Genomic DNA, 20,259 nt, shown 5'->3' on the forward strand with positions numbered 1-20,259 from the left:
GCAGGGTTTCCCAAGGGCATCCACCTAGCCCTTCCCCAGCGGTGGAAGACATAGACTGCACTGACGCACAACCACTTATGTTTCCTGATGATGAGGACATGGGAATACCACCTCAGCATGTCTCTGATGACGAAACACAGGTGCCAACTGCTGCGTCTTTCTGCAGTGTGCAGACTGAACAGGAGGTCAGGGATCAAGACTGGGTGGAAGACGATGCAGGGGACGATGAGGTCCTAGACCCCACATGGAATGAAGGTCGTGCCACTGACTTTCACAGTTCGGAGGAAGAGGCAGTGGTGAGACCGAGCCAACAGCGTAGCAAAAGAGGGAGCAGTGGGCAAAAGCAGAACACCCGCCGCCAAGAGACTCCGCCTGCTACTGACCGCCGCCATCTGGGACCGAGCACCCCAAAGGCAGCTTCAAGGAGTTCCCTGGCATGGCACTTCTTCAAACAATGTGCTGACGACAAGACCCGAGTGGTTTGCACGCTGTGCCATCAGAGCCTGAAGCGAGGCGTTAACGTTCTGAACCTGAGCACAACCTGCATGACCAGGCACCTGCATGCAAAGCATGAACTGCAGTGGAGTAAACACCTTAAAACCAAGGAAGTCACTCAGGCTCCCCCTGCTACCTCTTCTGCTGCTGCCGCCTCGGCCTCTTCTGCTGCTGCCGCCTCGGCCTCTTCCTCCGCCTCTGGAGGAACGTTGGCACCTGCCGCCCAGCAAACAGGGGATGTACCACCAACACCACCACCACCTCCGCCACCAAGCGTCTCAACCATGTCACACGGCAGCGTTACATTTGAGAGAAAGCGTAAATTCCCACCTAGCCACCCTCGATCCCTGGCCCTGAATGCCAGCATTTCTAAACTACTGGCCTATGAAATGCTGTCATTTAGGCTGGTGGACACAGACAGCTTCAAACAGCTCATGTCGCTTGCTGTCCCACAGTATGTTGTTCCCAGCTGCCACTACTTCTCCAAGAGAGCCGTGCCTTCCCTGCACAACCAAGTATCCGATAAAATCAAGTGCGCACTGCGCAACACCATCTGTAGCAAGGTCCACCTAACCACAGATACGTGGACCAGTAAGCACGACCAGGGACGCTATATCTCCCTAACTGCACACTGGGTAAATGTAGTGGCAGCTGGGCCCCAGGCGGAGAGCTGTTTGGCGCACGTCCTTCCGCCGCCAAGGATCGCAGGGCAACATTCTTTGCCTCCTGTTGCCACCTCCTCCTTCTCGGCTTCCTCCTCCTCTTCTTCCACCTGCTCATCCAGTCAGCCACACACCTTCACCACCAACTTTAGCACAGCCCGGGGTAAACGTCAGCAGGCCATTCTGAAACTCATATGTTTGGGGGACAGGCCCTACACCGCACAGGAGTTGTGGCGGGGTATAGAACAACAGACCGACGAGTGGTTGCTGCCGGTGAGCCTCAAGCCCGGCCTGGTGGTGTGCGATAATGGGCGAAATCTCATTGCAGCTCTGGGACTAGCCAGTTTGATGCACATCCCTTGCCTGGCGCATGTGCTGAATTTGGTGGTGCAGAAGTTCATTCACAACTACCCCGACATGTCAGAGCTGCTGCATAAAGTGCGGGCCGTCTGTTCGCGCTTCCGGCGTTCACATCCTGCCGCTGCTCGCCTGTCTGCGCTACAGCGTAACTTCGGCCTTCCCGCTCACCGCCTCATATGCGACGTGCCCACCAGGTGGAACTCCACCTTGCACATGCTGGACAGACTGTGCGAGCAGCAGCAGGCCATAGTGGAGTTTCAGCTGCAACACGCACGGGTCAGTCGCACTGCGGAACAGCACCACTTCACCACCAATGACTGGGCCTCCATGCGAGACCTGTGTGCCCTGTTGCGCTGTTTCGAGTACTCCACCAACATGGCCAGTGGCGATGACGCCGTTATCAGCGTTACAATACCACTTCTATGTCTCCTTGAGAAAACACTTAGGGCGATGATGGAAGAGGAGGTGGCCCAGGAGGAGTAGGAGGAGGAGGAGGAGGAAGAGGGATCATTTTTAGCACTTTCACGCCAGTCTCTTTGAAGTGACTCAGAGGAGGTTTTTTGCAACAGCAGAGGCCAGGTACAAATGTGGCCAGCCAGGGCCCACTACTGGAGGACGAGGAGGATGAGGATGAGGAGCAGGTGGAGGAGGATGAGGATGAAGCATGGTCACAGCGGGGTGGCACCCAACGCAGCTCAGGCCCATCACTGGTGCGTGGCTGGGGGGAAAGGCAGGACGATGACGATACGCCTCCCACAGAGGACAGCTTGTCCTTACCCCTGGGCAGCCTGGCACACATGAGCGACTACATGCTGCAGTGCCTGCGCAACGACAGCAGAGTTGCCCACATTTTTACCTGTGCGGACTACTGGGTTGCCACCCTGCTGGATCCACGCTACAAAGACAATGTGCCCACCTTACTTCCTGCACTGGAGCGTGATAGGAAGATGCGCGAGTACAAGCGCACGTTGGTAGACGCGCTACTGAGAGCATTCCCAAATGTCACAGGGGAACAAGTGGAAGCCCAAGGCCAAGGCAGAGGAGGAGCAAGAGGTCGCCAAGGCAGCTGTGTCACGGCCAGCTCCTCTGAGGGCAGGGTTAGCATGCCAGAGATGTGGAAAAGTTTTGTCAACACGCCACAGCTAACTGCACCACCACCTGATACGCAACGTGTTAGCAGGAGGCAACATTTCACTAACATGGTGGAACAGTACTTGCGCACACCCCTCCACGTACTGACTGATGGTTCGGCCCCATTCAACTTCTGGGTCTCTAAATTGTCCACGTGGCCAGAGCTAGCCTTTTATGCCTTGGAGGTGCTGGCCTGCCCGGCGGCCAGCGTTTTGTCTGAACGTGTATTCAGCACGGCAGGGGGCGTCATTACAGACAAACGCAGCCGCCTGTCTACAGCCAATGTGGACAAGCTGACGTTCATAAAAATGAACCAGGCATGGATCCCACAGGACCTGACCGTCCCTTGTCCAGATTAGACATTAACTACCTCCCCTTAACCATATATTATTGTACTCCAGGGCACTTCCTCATTCAATCCTATTTTTATTTTCATTTTACCATTATATTGCGAGGCTACCCAAAGTTGAATGAACCTCTCCTCTGTCTGGGTGCCGGGGCCTAAATATATGCCAATGGACTGTTCCAATGTTGGGTGACGTGAAGCCTGATTCTCTGCTATGACATGCAGACTAATTCTCTACTGACATGAAGACAGATTCTCTGTTACGGGACCTCTCTCCTCTGCCTGGGTGCTGGGCCTAAATATCTGACAATGGACTGTTGCAGTGGTGGCTGACGTGAAGCCTGATTTTCTGCTATGACATGCAGACTGATTCTCTGCTGACATGAAGCCAGATCCTCTGTTACGGGACCTCTCTCCTCTGCCTGGGTGCTGGGCCTAAATGTCTGACAATGGACTGTTGCAGTGGTGGCTGACGTGAAGCCTGATTTTCTGCTATTACATGCAGACTGATTCTCTGCTGACATGAAGCCAGATCCTCTGTTACGGGACCTCTCTCCTCTGCCTGTGTGCTGGGCCTAAATATATGCCAATGGACTGTTGCACTGGTGGCTGACGTGAAGCCTGATTCTCTGCTATGACATGCTGACTAATTCTCTGCTGACATGAAGACAGATTCTCTGTTACGGGACCTCTCTCCTCTGCCTAGGTGCTGGGCCTAAATATCTGACAATGGACTGTTGCAGTGGTGGCTGACGTGAAGCCTGATTCTCTGCTATGATATGAAGACTGATTCTCTGCTGACATGAAGCCAGATTCTCTGTTACGGGACCTCTCTCCTCTGCCTGGGTGCCGGGGCCTAAATATCTGAGAATGGACTGTTCCAGTGGTGGGTGACGTGAAGCCAGATTCTCTGCTATGGGACCTCTCTCCAATTGATTTTGGTTAATTTTTATTTATTTAATTTTAATTTTAATTCATTTCCCTACCCACATTTGTTTGCAGGGGATTTACCTACATGTTGCTGCCTTTTGCAGCCCTCTAGCCCTTTCCTGGGCTGTTTTACAGCCTTTTTAGTGCCGAAAAGTTCGGGTCCCCATTGACTTCAATGGGGTCCGGGTTCGGGACGAAGTTCGGATCGGGTTCAGATCCCGAACCCGAACATTTTCGGGAAGTTCGGCCGAACTTCTCGAACCCGAACATCCAGGTGTCCGCTCAACTCTAATTACCACTAGTGATGATCAAGCATGCTCTGTCAGACACCTGCTCGGATCGAGCATCTCAATGCTCGGCACATGGCTGTATTCGGCCGAATACCGCAAGTGCTCGAGCGCAATTCTCGAGTCTCCACCCAGCATGTTTCTTGGCTGCGCAGCCAATAAATGTGCGGGAAAGTACTACCCTCACTGTAATGCCGTAGCCATGTTGGCCGATGGCATTACAGTGATTGGCTGTCCGGAACGCATCATCGGGTTCTATGTAGCACCCGATGACGCATGTTCGGCTCATTCTTAGTCATGGAGAGCTGTGCTGAGGAAGGGATAGACAGTGTAGGGAGTGATTTAAGAATATTATTACCACCAAAACTTTTCAGAGACCCAAAAGTCCTTTTAAGGACTATTGTGTGTGGCAGCAGCAATCTATATTTTTAGTGCATCCTGCGCTAAATAGGGTACAATAGTTGACAGCGACAATAGCAGCGCCACATCTCCAGTGTAAACTGTGCGCATCCCAAAAATATCTGTGACATACAGTGTCCTTTTTCCGTAGACTGTGTCTGCTGCGGACAGTGACATTACCAGTGCCACATCTGCAGTGCAACGTGTGCGCTTCTAAACTTTATCTGTGATATAGTGTACTTTTTGCGTTGACGGTGTCAGCTGCGGACAGTGACTTTAGCTGCGCCACATTTCCTGTGTAAAGTGTGCATCCCAAAAATATCTGTGACATACGGTGTACTTTTTCAATAGAATGTGTCCGCTTCTGACAGTGACATTACCAGCACCACATCTGCAGTGTAACGTGTGAGCTTCAAAAATGTATCTGTGACATACAGTGTACTTTTTTGCGTAGAAGCTGCATACAGTGACTTTACCGGTGGTACCTCTCCTGTGTGACGTTTCCTCATCCCAAATACCTGTGACATTCCCTGTAATTTTTCATTAGCCGCTGGTGACAGCATTGACATTATCCGCGGGATATCTCCTGTGTGACGTTTCCACATCCCAAATACCTTTTTAATGTGTTTGCGCATAAACTTCCAAATCCTACACTACTGTACGTGTGACAGATTTTCAATCATATCTAACATTTAATATGAAGAAGGTGAGCAGTAAGGGATGGGGCAGTGTTGATGTTGCACGCAGAGGCCGTGGCCCTGGGCGTGATGAAACTGTGCCAGCTGCCACAGCACAAGAAAAACAATCATCCACGATACCTAGCTTCATGTCCCAGTTTGAAGGGCGGCGCAGACACCACTCTTTGCATCAGACCAGTGCGACCAGGTGGTCAGTTGGATTGCAGCAGATAATGCTTCCAGTGAGTTAAGCACCACCCTGTCTTCCACCAAGTCCAGTCTCAGTAGCCAAGAATCTGCTCAACCCAATCCTCACCCTGATCCTCCTCCCTCCCACCATGGAGCGTCTGGGCAAACAAGTGATCCCACACTCGGATATTCCGAGAAGCTCTTTCAAGTGCCATTCTTTGATTTGGCCCTCTCGCCAAGCATGCTTCAAGAGGGACAGATCTTGTGCCCGGATTCCTAAACTCTTGAGCATCCACAATCACAAGAAGATGACGGTGAGGAATGGCAATTACTGTTTAATGAGGTGGATGATGATGAGACACAGTTGCCAATAACTCAACGGCAATTACTGTCTCAGGAGGTTTAGGAAGAGGATGAGACACAGTTGTCAATCACTGAGGTAGTGGTTAGGTCAACGAGTCAGGAGGATGAGAAGAGTGAGGAAGTGGAAGATGAGGTGGTGGACGATGAAGTCACTGACCCAACCTTGGAGGGTGGAAAGCCGAGCAAGGACAGCAGTACAGAGGGGGAGGATTCTGCTGCATCGCAACAGTCTGGAAGAGGCAGTGGGGTGACAAAAGGGTGACAAAAGGGAGAAGGCGGACCACACCAAACATGCCCGAAACTGTTCACCAAAGCACCCCTTTGTGGAAATCTCCCTTGCAAAGGGTTATGTGTTTCACAGTATGGCGCTTTTTTGAGCAAAGTGTGGACAATAAAAGAATTGTAATTTGCAACCTGTGCCATACAAAAATGAGCAGGGGTGTGAACACTAGCAACCTCACCACCACCAGCACGATCTGCCACATGGCATCAAAGCACTGTAATAGGTGTGCCTAACATCTCGGTCCACAATCTGTGTCTGTAGTCACACCACTGCCTCCTCTTCCCCTGTGTTACGTGCTGGCCAATCCCTTGTCGAAGGCACAGGCCCGGATGCCTCCCGCCCTGCACCTAGACCTTTGCAAGCACCATCAGCGACCACATTCACTTCCGTGTCCTTATCTCAGGCATTTAAACGCAAATACCCAGCCACCCACCCACAGGCCATAGCACTAAATGCGCAGCTTTCCAAATTATTGGTCCTGGAAATGTTGTCATTTAGGCAGCCTAATGTCAGCGGCCGTCCTGCGTTACGCAGTCCCCAGCCTCCACAATTTTTCAAGGTGTGCCGTGCCCGCCTTGCACCAACAGGTGTCCCATAACATCATACGTGCCCTGACCAATCCAGTAACTGGCAAGGTCCAATTAACCACGGACACATGGACAAGTGCATTCAACCAGGGACACTACATTTCCCTGAATCCCTGACGGCACACTGGGTGAATGTTTGCCTAAGCTACTGGTGCTGGTGCGCTGCGTGTGTGCACATTTCCGCAAGTCATCGCCAGCTTCAGCCGGTCTGTCAACGCTGCAGCAGCGCTTGAAATTGCCAGCTCACCGGCAATTTCGTGAGCATGCACTGGAACTCGACGTTCCACATGTTGGCCAGGATTTGTGAGAAGCAGAGGGCAGTAGTGGAATACCAGCTGCAACATGGTCATCGCTTTTCCAGTCAGCTTCCGCTATTCACAAGCGAGGAGTGGGCATTGATGTCTGACCTCTGTGAGGTTTTAGGAAACTTTGGGGAATGAACACAGATGGTGAGCAGCGATAACGCTTTTATGATCTTAATCATTCCACTTGTGTGTCTACTCAAACGCTCGCTGCTCACAATTAAGGACAACGCTTTGCATGTGGAAATGGGGGAAGACATTACACAGGGTGATAGCCAGACCACCCTCAGTTCGTCTTCTCAGCGCGACTTAGACGATGAAAAGGAGGAGGAGCAGGAGACGGTTGCCTCGGCTACAGAGAGTAGTACCCATGGAAGTTTAATTCCATCTGTTCAACATGGGTGGGAATAAGAGGAGGATGAGGATGAGGAGATTGAGAATGATCCTCCTGATGACTACAGCAAAGTCTTGTCTGTTGGTACTCTGGCACACATGGCTGACTTCATGTTAGACTGTCTTTCCCGCGACCTGCGCGTTATACGCATTTTACATAACACAGATTACTGGTTGTTCACACTTCTCGACCCTGCTACAAAGATAACTTCTTATCTCTCATTCCTCTGGTGGAGAGGACTAGCAAAATGGTGCAATACCAGAAGATCCTTTTTGAAAAATTACTCCAAAAATTTCCATCTGACAACGCTGGTGGCAGATATGTAGTTCCTTTTTGCAACCGAGCAGGGGAGACAAGGGGAACACACAGCAGTTCCAACAGAGGCATGGCGACACTCTCCAAAGCCTGGACAGTTTCATGTATATAATTTTTTAGAGGGTCAGCTCAGCAGCCGGCCTTCACCTACAATGTTTTACATGGTCAGCTCACCAACAGTCTCTTGCATATCATTTTTTACAGGGTCAGCTCACCAGCAGGCCTTCACCTACAATCTTTTACAGGGTCAGCTCACCTGAAGGCCCTCGCAAATCATTTTTTAGAGGGTCAGCTCACCAGCAGGCCCTAGCATATAATGTTTTACCGGGTCAGATCACCAGCAGGCCCTCGCATATAATTTTTATCAGGGTCAGCTCACCAGCAGGCCTTCCCCTACAATCTTTTACAGGGTCAGCTCACCTGAAGGCCCTCGCATATAATTTTTCTGAGGATCAGCTAACCAGCAGGTCCTCACCTACAAGTCCAGTCTCACTATCCAAGAGCCTGGTCAACACAATCCTCACTGCCAGGGGTCGCGTAATTAGTAATTACGGAGAAGTCTTGTTCGTTATCGGAATTAACCAGACAAATCGCTCCACCAACTAAGAACGTCGATGCACCACCACCCACAGAATCGATAAAGAGCAGTGTCAATCTGTCAATCCTTTCTGTGTCCGGGCTGGGTGAGGTTTCCCGTGTTGAGTCAAATTAAGCCACAGACTCCACTAATGGTGGTGTCCTTACGTCAATTCCTTTAAGTTTCAGGTTTGCAACCATACTCCCCCCAAAACCCAAAGACTTTGGTTTCCCGGAAGCTGCTTGGCAGGTCATGTAAATAATGCTGCCGGATCACTGGTCGTCATCGTTTATGGTCGGAACTATGACAGAATCTGATCGTCTTCGAACCTCCAAATTTCGTTTTTGATTTAATGAAAACATTCTTAGCAAATGCTTTCGCTTTGGTTCGTCTTGCGCCGGTCCAAGAATTTCACCTTTAGCGGCGCAATACGGATACCCCCGGCCGTCCCTCTTAATCATGACCCCAGTTCCGAAAACCAATGAAATAGAACTGCAGCCCTATTCCATTATTTCTAGCTGAAGTATCAGACGACCCGGCCTGCTTTAAACACTGTACATTTTTTAAATGGTCAGCTTAGCAGCAGGCCCTTGCATATAATTTTTTAAAGGGTCAGCTCACCAGCAGGCCCTCAGCCACAATCTTTTACAGGGTCAGCTCACCTGCAAGCCCTCACCTAATTATACCTAATAGGTAATTTGCATGCATGCTGCCTTGCTTGGAAGTGGTAGCCTTAGCTGTTTCTCAGGCTCCCTCTCCGGAATCAACCCTGATTCCCCGTTACCCATGGTCACGATGGTTTGCGCTGAAAATAACATAGAAAGTTGATAGGGCAGACATCTGAATGGATCGTCACCGTCACGGGTACAGCTTATCTAGAGTAACCATAGCTGAAGCAGGCCCTCGCCCATAATGTTTTAGATGGTCAGATCAGCAGGCCCTTGCTCTAAATGTTTTTGAGGGTCACCAGCAGGCCATCAATCATAATTTTTCAAGGCTGTGTATGATGCCCTCCTTTATGTGTAATAAAGGGTGTATTGTAGTGCCAGTTCCTTGTAATTTTTGGCAGCCCTTTCACTTAGTGCATAGGCCTTAGGAGTGTAGGAGTCCGAATACCTGAACAATTGTACTACAATGTGAATGAGGCCCTCCTTTAAGTGATATACAGGTTGTATCGGAGTTCCTCTTCCTTGTAATTTTTGGTAGCACTTGCACTTTATATACAAGTAAAAATACAGCAAAGAATGTTTCCTAACAATTTTTCCTCTAAAATCAATTTTATCTTCAGTTTTGTGCGTATTATTGTCAGTCTGTAAAAGTGGCGTTCTACTCAGACTACATCATTCCCAGCAGCGACCTGGGAGTCCAAGATGCATCCAGACATCCTCCCCATGCTGTTCCCGAACCATTTTGGTGGTGTTTCCATCAATTTCTGACCTTTTCCTATGAACCAGGCACCATCCCCTCTTCAGAGCAGGGGGTGCCTGGTTTAATGCTCGGGTTCTCCCATTGGCTTCCATTGTGCTTGGGTGCTCGGTAGAGCACCCGAGCATCCCGATGTGTTCGGCCCGAGCACTATGGTGCTCTACCTACCACATAAAATGACACATGTCAGATTTTCAAAAAATTACCTCGGCAGGAACGTGAAAACAGGCGTGGGGTAAAAGGAGTTAATTGTGATAAATAAATACATAAAAATTTTGTGCATTTGTTGGAGCTTTGGAAGTCAAAGACTAGTACAAAACACAGGATTGTGGAGAATAAGAAAAACATGGTTGCTTTCTTCCAGAAACAGTGCCACATTGGCCCATGGATTGTTTGTGGTATCTCCGTTTGGCTCCACTAAAGTAAATAGGGCTTAGCTGCAGCACCACCACAGTTGCCAACGTTCAATGCCAAAATTGGAACATTTAAGCCCCACCTGAGAACAACCCCTAAAAGCTGAAACCATCACCTTTTTGTGCAAGGTTTGTATCAAACATGACCCTTTTGTGGTCAACAAACCTGTGGATACTGTTTCTGAAAACTCTTTTAAATGTTGCTTGCTGGCTTTTCTTCCCTATTTCTTGGGTTCCTTACAATATGTCTTACCATTTTGGAACACGATGGTAGTAGACAACTACTGTATTTATCAGTCGATTAATCAATCGCTTTATATTCTGTGTCAGACATACCTCAAGCACTTAACTCTGTATTAGTAGAGCCAGGGGTAGACTGGCCATAGACCCTACAGGGAAATTTCCTGGTAGGCCGATGCCTAGGGGCCACCTAAGTCCTCCTCTCTGCCACTGGCTGGGTATATAATGAGCTGTTGGTGGTAATTAACACTGTGATGAGGTATTTATGCACTAGGCCAGCGACTGCACATTCCCTCCTGAATTCAGATGCTGTGGCCTGCATCTCAACTCCTTATCCCCCTGTTTTATATCTTAATCAGAGCCTGAAGGAGGACAGAAAATGGCAGCTATTGATGGCCACCACAGAGGGACAGCTTTTGGGGCATTATATTGTGCTACGCTGTGGTACTTGGTTCTGCTGGGACAGTATTTTGCACTATGGCATTGCTAACTCCACCTATTTGTGTTGCCCTGCATTTTGTCAATTTAGACCCACTTACAATATGGGGCCTCTCTTTTGTTTTCCAGGGCCACTTTAGGTCCCCAGTCTGAGTTTGAGTAGAGCATGCTACCGTGGCACTTGTGAATTGGAAAGTAATATCAGCTAGAGAGTTATTGGGAGAGTTACACCAAAGTATAGTAAACTTGGAAGGGTGTATCTGTATTTCTGAAGCAAAGTTTAAAGGGGTTGTCCCACAAAAAATATTCGGCAGTTTTCAAACCAGCACCTGGGTCTGAAAACTTTTGTAACTGCATGCAATTAAAAATTTTGCATAGCCACTGAGTTATTCAATAAAATATATCCGTATAGCACTACCTGCTGTTTGTTTTTTAATTACTTTTTTGACCTGTTCACTGAGATGGCCGCACATGCTCAATTTCATCCTTCAACTGCCTCCAAAGATGTGATAGGGAGAGCTCAGACACGCCCCCTTAGCTGCAGCAGAAAATATACTCCCCTTGAGCTTTCAGCTTCATATAAAATCCAGCAGAGCAATGAATGGGGGGATCTCTGGATCCATGTGAGGTACAGGGCTGGTTATAGCTTTGTTAGATATTGTCATGTACTATATGATGTGTGATTTTCACTTTTTACATTAGTCATGGGATAACCCCTTTAAGGTTATAATCCACCAGTAACAGCTACCATTCACTCTAAATCCAGACTGTGCTGTGTTTGGAAAGGCAGTAAGTCAGACCTGACAGCCTGTTCTTTTCATACACATCATAAACAGTTTAAATTTAGTAATTAACGAGCAGTTAATTATCAGCCAGAAAAGTGTTAATTGTCAACAGATGGTCCCTGAAATATTATTTTTAGCAACAATGTATTCATATGCAATCTAAGAATAGATTTTAAGGAATGTTCTGTTTTGTTTTTTATACTATTTTTATACTTGAATATTAAATTTTTAAAAGGAATGAGACATTCTGATTAATGACTCTAACAACAAGCCATCATCAACCAACTGCAGAATCTGGAATCCCCACTGTGCACTTGCTGAAAAACAGTGGGAGATGGCTCAGCCTGCTGTGTTGTTTGTACCTGTCTGTGCTGCCGCTTCCTGTCTTCCTGATTTACTACTGATACCATGGCATATGATTCATTTCATTCATTTTCCTGTAACAATTGAATTTTTAGATGCCAATTAGATGTTGTTTATCATCTGTGGCCTTGATAATATTTGTTGTTCTGTCTTCATACACATTCACACAGTGTGTAGTCTGACATTCAGCATAAACCATTCCTGTCTTCCAAATAAGAGGACTGTTCTTTGTAGTCTAACTTGTTTATTGGTGAACAGGTTGTACTCTCTGCCCGATGCGCGCGAGTGAGAGATTGTACAAGTGTCCGGTAAAACTACAAGAATACAAATAACATATGTTATTGAGTATAGAGTATAGAATAGCATGCACTATAACATTTGCATTAACACTGAAGCGCATGGAAAAATGGCTGCATGTACATAAGATTACATGGCTAGCTAACAGTAATAACAACTCCCTGAGTAACACTTACAACTATCTGAAATCTTACAACTATCCCTGAAATGAAGGTAGCTCTTTCACCAGATATGCATTTACAAGGATGTTTAAGTTTAAGAAGGAGACAAAAAGGACAGCTCTGCTGATGTGTCCTGAGACTGTAGACTTCTCTTTCCCAGGATGGTTTGCACTCCCACAAAGCAGTGCACCACCCACAATGCCAAAGTCTTTGTAACAGAAAAACAAAGTGTAATACAACTTAACACCGCTAGATGGTGCTATAACCACACTTACCACTTGAGAAATACCAAGATTCTGGCAGAAGGAACTAGAATAATTTTCTAACCCTGCTGGACAGAATATTTGTCATCCTACCAACTGAAATTATACCATCAATTGAGCAACCCAAGCCTTTCTTATCAACCCAACCAAAGTTCCTCCTGTTTTGATAGGTTCAGACGAGATGACTATGCTGGAACCAGGCCCTGTGAATCAAGAAAGAAAGTACTGCTGGATATACACAAGTGTTATACAAATAAACATGTTACATGTCTAAGGGTCCTCCGTCCCATTTAACCATTATTACTAGAGGTTACATGTATTACTTTAGCTCTGTGATGGTACACTTCAGTCTACTGATGCTATGAAGTTGGTGGAGGCTTTGATACATGATATTGTTATCAGTGATTTTCCTATTAGTAGATCATAGAGAATGGCCACCCTCCCTTAAGGGTAATGATGGTGCACGTTCCAATGGATCTCACTGTCATGAATCCACAGACAAATCAAAATAAAAAAGTAACACAGCACACATCCAAGACGCAATAACCTCCATGGGAGACTTCTACACAAGAGATAAATTCCATAATCCAACAAGATCCAAAAAGTGTCCTTGGATGTATAGTCTCAGGATTTGAACAGTGTTTGTAAATATTTAATTTTGTGACTTGGTTTTAGCCCATTGTTGATTGCCCGTTGACTATATACGTCCATACGGTCAGCAACATATTTTTTCACGAATGTTTTAAAACGTCCGTCAAGAGACAGCAGCTGTGTGCTAATTGTGCAGATGTAGGAGCAGGGAGCCCTCTGTGAGTGAAGCTTAGCTCCCCATAGAGAAGGCAGAGATGTTTTTTCATCGTCCCTGCCTTACCCATCACTCTATACACATCACTCATCGAGCACTTTGTATTGAGATCAGGAAGTGGCAATGCCGCTTTCTGCTCCGGTCCCAGCAGTCATGTGTTTGCCGGGATCTGGGAGTCTGCAGACTCAGATCAGCTTTGCAGTGAGGTTGTAAAGCCATGTACAACCTCTCTGGGGGCTGTATTCCACACTGTAACTGGGACTAATATGTCAGCCTTTTTTTTTTTTTTTTTTTTTTTATCCTTTATTATTTTCTGGAGCAAATATACAAGTTCTCATATCAACCAGTTAAAATTTACAAATATACTTTATACAAGTTAATACAATTGTTCCTTTTAACCCACCCCATCCATTCATAAAAACTAGGGCTATTCTTCGTACCCCAATATTTAATTATCAAGGCCTTTGCCACCATAAAACCTTCCATGCTAACTCGTAATTGGTAGGGGGTCAGCTCAGAGCGGGGGGAAAAGACCCAATATTGCCTGCGTAAAACTTCGCTTCAATTTGATCTTATATTTTTTATATAATTCCTCATAAATACTAGTCCAAAACCCACGCACTTCTGGACAATTTCATAGTAGGTGACCTAATTCCGCATTTTCTGCTGAACATTTCGAACACAAGTCCTTCCTTTCCTTATATATCTTGGCGAGGAAGGCGGGGGAGTAGTATAGGCGGTGAACAATCTTGAACTGTATGAATCTATATTTCTGAGACATCGATACTTTTTTTATGTTTTGATATACCATATCCCATTCCAAGCTGTTCCCCTCGCCCAATTCAGCTTCCCAGCCTCCCTCACTTTTAAATATAGTTATTTCCCCCAAACAGTCCCGGAGTTTATGATATATTTGAGAGAGTGTAAATTGAGTATCCTTAAATCTGAAACAATAATCCAAAAAGGGGCTTGCCCTAATGGCCAATAAACTTTTATCCTGAGTGCTCATATATGCGTGACTAATTTGTGCATACCTATATCTATCTAAGAAAGACGGTGTACCTTTTATTAATTCATCTAAAGGAATAATATTACCCTGTGATATTATATGAGTTAAGCGGTTAATTCCGCGTGAATTCCAGTATTTATAATCTACAATTGACTTAAATTCTTTTAAATTATAATTGTGCCAAAGTGGGGTAAAATAAGTAGGGAATGTCTCACCTAGTAATTTTTTTTATCTTATTCCAAACCTTATTTAGTGTATCGCTAATCAAACATTGTTTTTTCCTCATGTCCAAATGACCAGTCTCCAGGACAGAAAAAATATCCCCATATGGCCCCTGGAAATCCCTTGAGAGGATACCCAACAACAAAGTGGCCTGGCTTTCTGCCCTCCCCCCTCCCAAACACCACTTTATCTGTGCTGCAATATAGTATCCCTGGAGGAATAGAAGGGAAAGGCCACCCCTTATCTCCGATATACAGAGATATTTTTGCTTAATCCTAACCCTTCCCCTCCCCCAGATTAAGTCGTTCATCAATTTGTCCACTAACCCAAAGATGGAATCATTAATCCATATCGGGCATGCTGTCAGAGGGTATAATGCAATAGGGAGGACCACCATCTTGATCAGTGCAATCCTTTCCTCCTGTGACAGAGGCAGCTTCTGCCAAGACCGGATCTTCTCGCTGATCTTATTAACCATAGGAGTTATATTTAAGGAATTATATCGAGACAGATCCGCACTTATACTGATACCCAGATATCGGATGGAATCAGTTAGTCCGAGTAACTTAATGCCTAAGGGCCTGTCAGGGGGCACTCGGACCAGAGGGAGAAGTTCAGATTTATCCCAGTTTACTTTATACCCCGATATTGTCCCATATTCTTTCAAGATATTCATAACAGGTGTAACGGCTTTCCATCCCTGCCTCAGGAATACAAGAATGTCGTCCGCATATAGACTAATCTTATCTTCCTCTCCTCTCCCTCCAAATCCTATGATCTGATTAGACTGCCGGATTTTACAAGCAAGAGGTTCCAGAGCTAGGGCAAATATCAGAGGTGAAAGGGGACAACCCTGCCGTGTACCTCGCTGTAGGGGAAGCTGTTCCGAGTCGATCCCATTTATCTTAGCCCTGGCCCTAGAATCCGAATAAAGCAACTGTATCCATTTAATGAAATGTTCGCCCAAATTCATTTTATCCAAAGTCGCCCACAGGAAGGACCACTCCACCCTGTCAAAGGCCTTCTCGGCGTCCAAAGACAGGATGGAGCGATCCTCCCCCTCCCCAACATATACGTTAAGAAAGGCCCTGCGAATATTAGATTGTATATCTCGTTTTGGGATGAAACCCGTCTGATCCGAATGGATCAGACGGTGAACAACCCCCCTTAACCTGTTTGCAAGTACTTTCGCTATTATCTTGCAATCGGTATTGAGTAGCGAAATAGGGCGATACGCCCCCACCTCTGTCTTATCTTTATCTTTCTTCAGGATTAAGGAAATGGAGGCTTCCCTCAAGGAGGGGGGGAGTGAACCACTCCTCCAAGATTCATTAAACATTTGCAGAAGAAGAGGCAGTACTGTTTTGCGAAATGCTCTGTAAAATTCAAAAGGTATGCCGTCCCTGCCCGGAGTCGTATTGCCCTTTATACTGTCAACAGCTTTCTCCACCTCTTCAAGAGAAAGTGGCAAATTTAGTTTAGAAAAGGCAAGGGAGTGCCATACCCTAAAAAAAAGAGCCTGGGCTCCGTCATCCACCCCGAGGTCCGACCGATACACTTTAGTAAAGTGTTCTATGATGGCAGTTTTGATTTTAAAGCTGTCATTAGTTAGTACACCTGTTGGCAGTTTTATTTGCTTTATTGGGATTTAGGCCTTTTGACTAGCAATCACCGATGCCAGCATTCTACCTGTCTTGCCTTTCTCAAAGAAATCTTGCTGTCCAGCAAAAAAGTGTCTATGTTGCGCCTTTTCATAAAGAAAAGTCTGGTATTCCCTCTTTGCCTCCATTAGTAATGATCGAGTGCCATTCTCATTTTGTTTGGCCAAGGCCGCCTCAAGACCCTCTCTACCAATTCCTTTTCAGTGTTAGCATATTCCGCCCTTTTCCGCATAATCCTCATACTATATGCCCCTATTATCATGGCCTTCAAGGAATCCCACACATAATGTATGTGTGTGGATCCATAATTTAGTGCCCAGAATTCTGAAATGTCTTTCCCAATTTTTTCTTGGTCACTGACCACCTGTATCCAATGTGGGTTTAGCCTAAAGGATTTTTTCCCCACGGGGGGTAAAAAGTCAGCCCTCGAAATTAACATTGGAGTATGATCGGATATACCATGTGGTTCGTACTTCATTTTTTGAATCAATTCCAAAAATTCTGCACTTGCTAGAAATAGATCTATCCTAGACATGGCCCTGCAAGATCTACTAAAACAGGAGAAGGACGTTTTTTTCCCGTACAAGAACTGCCACACATCTATAAGACCCATCTCCTGGCAGATCCCGCTAAGGATCGTGGGTTGATCATTAATACTCCCCCTTCCGCTATACTCGGATACCCTGTCCTTATTATCCATAATAGAATTAAAGTCTCCCGACACTAATATAGGACACGGATCCCACTTAAATAAATACTCTGCAAGTTTTCTAAGTACTTCCGAGGAGAAAGGGGGAGGAATATATGCAAACGCAAGTGCGCATATCAGTCCCTTCCACCGGCCATATAGGAATACAAATCTTCCCTCTTTATCAATCCATTGATCATATGGCTCATAATCCACATTCCTATGTATGCAAACACTAACACCTCGTGAATAGACCAAGTAGTGGGAGTGGTATTCGTACTGCGTCCAAGGTTTTCGCATATATTTCAATTTTTCAACAGTAAAATGTGTCTCAATCAGCCCCACAATGGCAGGTAAATGTCTGGAGATGACATCATATACCACCCTCTGTTTAAGTTTGTCCGCCAATCCGCGGACATTCCATGTTAGTATACGTGACATTTACAGAATTGCAACGAGTGGCCAGGCCCTCCCGCCCCCCTCCCAAATTCTAGGTCGGATCCCGCAGCAGTGAAACAAACCCCCCCCCCCTTCCCCATGGTGCACAGGACAATAAAATCCCATGCGCCTGTTACACATCGCCTAGGCCTCCTCCCCCCCACACCCCCCAGCCCCCCACCTCCACCCCCACCGCGCTCTAAACAATTTCTTGCATGTTATATATATAGTACAGAGAATCATCAATACATAAATAACAAACACTGCACTGAACCAAATGACTCTTAATTGAACATACAGAAAGGGAGAGAAAAAAAAAAAAAAACAGAAGAAAAAAAAACGAGAAAAAGAAAAAAAAGGAGAAGAAACCCTCCAGTTAGGATTCTCATAGCCCCCCCGGCCTCCAGCCGGGCGATGGAGCACAGAGAATCATCGATACATGAATGACATAAACTACACTAAACCAGATGACTCTTGATTTTCCGGGGAACAGCATTGAGTATTTGATATTGGCATTAATAAGGCATTTCTTAATCTCCCCAAATTGCTTCCTCTTAAGCTGAGTAGAGAAAGAATAATCTGGGTAGATCGAGATTTTGTTCCCGTTATAAATTAGATCGCCAAGTTCTCTCTTTCGCTTCAATACTTTATCGCGATCACTGGTGCAGAGAATTTTGGCCAACAGGCTACACGGGGGGCTTCCAGTTTTTTCATTAGGGACCCTATGTGCCCGTTCAACCATAAATAATGATGAAAAAGATTCTCGGCCCAGAGAGTCCATCAACCATTTCTGGATGAACCCCCCTGGGTCGTCCCCTTCCGATCCTTCCGGAAAACCTATCAGTCGGATATTTCCTCTGCGTGACCTGTCCTCCAAGTCTGTTAGTTTCTCCTTAAGGGCCTTATGTTCTCCATCAATCTTTTGACTTTTTTTTTTCCATTAAGGAGACTTCATGTTTAGTGGTGATTAGAGATAGCTCTGTTTCTTTAACTCTAGAACGCATTTTGTCCATATCATCCCTAATAAGAGAAATATCAGATTGCATTGAGGACACTGTAGTTGTCAATGTGCCTAAGGTTTGGTTAGTTATTTTTAAGGCCTCCAGAATGTCCCCCAATTTTTGCTCTATTGTTTCCATTCGCTTATATGTCTGATTATCCATAGCCTCTTTTTCACTATTTTCGGGAAGCGTTACAACATTTCTAGCTTCTTCTCTCTCCTCTGAGCGGGTTTCATAGTACCTCTTGTTTTAGTTGGGGAGGATCTTAAGTACCTCTCAATGTTGGTTTTAGGGCTTTTACCTTCTACGCCTTCAAAGGCCGAGGTACCCAAGGATTTCCTATTTTGTGCTTTAGGGGCCATGTTCAAAAAACAATGGAGTACTGTGAGGTCACTGTCGAAGAAGCGGCAGAGCACTACAAGGAGAGGACGGGACACTGTGAGGTTACTGCCTAGGCAGCGGAGCACTGTGGGGTCAACACAAAAACAATAGGGCACTGTAAGGTCACTTTCAAAACAGCAGAATACTATAAAGTCACTATTAAGGCAACAGAGCACCACAAAGTCACCACCAGGGCAGCAGAATACTATAAAATCACTGCCAGCGCGATGAGGCACTGTAGAGGTCAAGGCAGCAGGATACCGTGGAGTCACCGTTAAAGCAGCAGAGTACTACCAGATCACTGCTTAAGCAGCACGGCACTGTAAAGATACTGCTAAAATGGCAGGGTACTGCTAAATCCCTGCCAAAACAGCAGGGCACTATAAAATCACTACTCAGGCATCAGGCACCGTGGAGTCGCTGCCTACACGGCAAGGCGCTGTGAAATCACTGTTGCAGCAGCACAGCACTGCAAGGGCCCCCCTCAGATATTAAATAATGAAGCCTTCTGCTGGAGCCAGTAAAAAAAAAAAAAACGTGGGGCCTTGAACAAGGATTCAGCTTGTGCTATTTGTTAATGTTGTTAGCAGACAAACCACGGCACTTTGCCCCTATTCAGTTAGTTAGGTGTTATAACCACAGGCATTTAAACAGATAATTTTCACCAAACTTGCCCGTCCTTGGTTCAAGCGATTTGCTGGGTCCGGATCGACATCTCCATGAACAGCTTCCTGCGGGGGCTGCAAAAGTTCACTCGTTGGTTTAGGGGACCGATGCAAAGCTGAAGACACAAACTTCACAGCAGTACGGCTCCACAGCTTCCCAAAACTGAGCTTAAGCCACGCATAGCTGAAGCAACAGCTTCCTCAGCTCACCTGCTACACGGCAAGCCGAGGCTCCCCCTAGGAGTCACACACCACGTCGACCGCACGCACAAGCCCTCTCACTGCTCGCTGTGCATACCTGCTGGAGTTCAGTAGCGGCAAACAAATCAGGGGGATAACTGTCCGCTCACCCCTCGCTCATTCCCTCCCCAACACCACGGCACATCCAGCAAGCAGTCCTGCTCCAGACATCAGGTAAGTGAAAAACGCTGGTCAGTCAGAGTTCACTTCATTTCACAGGGCCTCCGAGTCATCGTCAGTGACCGATCAGCTGTGAGCGCAGGGAGGAGGGAGGGAGGGCAGCCCAGAGCAGCAGAGGGGCGGGAGTGCTGCTCACTCACTGGTGGGGTTCTGGCAAAGGCCACAAAACCATATGTCAGCCTTAGTTACAGGAGAAATCAGCTATAAATTAAAATGTAATATTAATGTAACGGAGGGTGGGGGATTAGTGTTGATAGAGCACCAAAGTGCTTGGGTGCTCGAGTAGA

At 46.5% G+C, this 20,259-nt stretch overlaps 1 long non-coding RNA gene across 1 annotated transcript in view; it reads right to left on the reverse strand.

The window, feature by feature from the left end:
- Nucleotides 1–20,037, reverse strand: part of LOC122935670 — a 59,439-nt gene extending 39,402 nt beyond the window's left edge. The window contains exon 1 of the long non-coding RNA XR_006388814.1: nucleotides 19,851–20,037. This is a non-coding gene — a long non-coding RNA (uncharacterized LOC122935670). The remainder of the gene's footprint in view (nucleotides 1–19,850) is intronic.
- Nucleotides 20,038–20,259: the final 222 nt, after the last annotated feature.

The sequence above is a fragment of the Bufo gargarizans genome, chromosome 1, assembly GCF_014858855.1.
Source record: "Bufo gargarizans isolate SCDJY-AF-19 chromosome 1, ASM1485885v1, whole genome shotgun sequence".
Taxonomy (NCBI): Eukaryota; Metazoa; Chordata; class Amphibia; order Anura; family Bufonidae; genus Bufo; species Bufo gargarizans.